Source organism: Psammomys obesus, unplaced genomic scaffold (genome assembly GCF_907164565.1).
Source record: "Psammomys obesus unplaced genomic scaffold, mPsaObe1.curated_primary_1811, whole genome shotgun sequence".
NCBI classification, from domain to species: domain Eukaryota; kingdom Metazoa; phylum Chordata; class Mammalia; order Rodentia; family Muridae; genus Psammomys; species Psammomys obesus.
The window spans coordinates 14,174,344-14,176,711 of record NW_026596046.1 but is presented as its reverse complement, the minus strand read 5'-3'; positions in this window follow the sequence as shown (position 1 = coordinate 14,176,711).

The following is a 2,368-nucleotide window of genomic DNA, read 5'->3' as shown; positions in this document are numbered from 1 at the left end:
AAATGGGATTTTAATTGTATCTGTATTTCTGGCTGAAGAAAGGAATGAGCATAGCAGAGACATTGTTGAAAGACATATGAAGTCATGATTATTAAAACACAAAAGTATCACTGAGAAGACAAACACTACCATCAAAAGTTAACACAATGACCAAACTTGACACACACTTTTGAATAACTTTAGGGGTTGGACAGATGGCTCTTCCAGAAGACCTGGGTTCAATTCCCAGCACCCACATGGCACCTAATACCTGTCTGTAACTGCAGTTTCAGGGCTTCTGACACCCTCACATGTACATGCATGCAAGAAAAACACCAACACACATAAAATATATAACAATATCTTAACCAGGCATGGTGGTGGCACCTGCCTTTAATCCCAGCGTTTGGGAGGCAGAGGTAGGAAGATCTCTGTGAGTCCCAGGCCATCCTGCTCTATAGAACAAGTTCCAGGACAGCAACAACCATGGCTACATACAGAGAAACCCTGTCTCTAAAAACCCTCATTAGAATAATAATATCTTTAAATGTCAAAGGTCTTAATTGTCCGATCAAAGACACAGTCTGGGCTGGAGAGATGGCCCAGAGGTTAAGAGCTGCTCTTCCAAAGGTCCTGAGATCAATCCCCAGAGAGATCTGGCGCCCTCTTCTGGCCTGCAGGCACACATGCAGGCAGAATGCTGTATAAACAATAAATAAATAAATCTTTAGGACTGGAGAGATGGCTCAGTAGTTGAGTACTGTCTGTTCTTCCAGGTCCTGGGTTCAATTCCCATCACCCACATGGCAGCTCACAACTTTCTGCAACTCCTGTCCCAGGGGATCCACCCTCACACAGGCATACATGCAGTCAAAACACAAATGTACATAAAAATAAATTATTTTTTAAAGACACAGGCTAACCAAATGGATCAAGAACCAAAATCCATCTGTCTGTTCTCTACAAGAAACATAGCTTTGAAGATAGGCACTGCCTTAGAGTAAAGGGGTAGGTGAAAGTATTCCAATCAGATGGGACCAGGAAGCAAGCAGGCACCTCTAGGCTAATAGCTGACAAAATAGATTTCAAATTGAAACTAATCAGAAGAAACAGAGAGGGACACTTCATTCTAATCAAGAGAACAGTTAACCAAGAAGATACTACTATCCTACACAGGCGCATCCAACTTCATTAAGAAAAAAAAAGTGTTACTGGATTTAAAGACACAGATTAACTTCAATCCATTCATAGTAGGTGATTTTAATACCCCACTTTCTCCATGTCATCTGGACAAAAAAGTAAACAGAAAACATCAGAACTGATTGATAGCATATATCAACCAGACTTAACAGATAGCTATAGCCTACTCCACCCGAACACCAAATAGTACACAATCTACTCAGCAGCTCATAGAAGCTTTTCTAAAACAGACCACATCCTGGGACATCAAACAAACCTCTACAGATTCAAAAAGACTGATATAACTCCTTGTAGCCTATCTGACCACAATGCAATAAAACTTTAAATTGGCAGCAAGTAATTCTCTAATAAATACACAAACTCAAGTAGAATGAACAATTTGTTACTGAATGATGAATGGGTCAAAGAAGAAATGAAGAAAAACACTTTAAAACTTCCTGCAACTAAATGAAAATGAAAGCATAACACAGCTAAACTTCTGGGACACATTGAAAGCAGCCCTGAAGGATAACTACATTTAAAAAATTAGAAAGAATAAAAATAAATGACTCAGTGAAGCAACTCCAAAATTTGAAAAACAAAAACAAGGACAAACCAAATACAAACCCAGTCGATGGCAAAAAATAACAATAACAAAATCAAGAACAACAAAAATCAGAGAAGGAATCAATGAAACAGAACAGAACAAAACAAAAAAGGAATCTAAGAGCTGTTCTTTGAGAAAATAAAGAAGATTGACAGATGCTTGGCCCAACTAACCAAAAGAAAGAAAGCGGACAAAATTAACAGGATCAGAAGCGAAAAGAAAAAAATTCCAAAAGACACCCAAAAAAAAAAAAAACCCATAAGGGATTATTTTAAAAACCTGTACTCCATTGAGCTGACAAACCTAAAAGAAATAGATGAATTTCTAGGTTTAACAAAAACCACCAAAATTAAACCAAGAAGTCAACAACCTAAACAGACCCACAGAAAATGAAGAGATTCCAATAGTAATAAAAATCCTACAACATGCCACAGTCAAATGGAGCCATATCAGAATTCTACCAGATATTCAAAAGAGAGCTACAGCTGGTCCTTAGTCAAAAAGAAAAGAAGAGAAAAAAAAAAGAAAAAAAAGAAGGAAGGAAGAAAGGAAAGAAAGAAAGAAAGAAAGAAAGAAAGAAAGAAAGAAAGAAAGAAAGAAAGA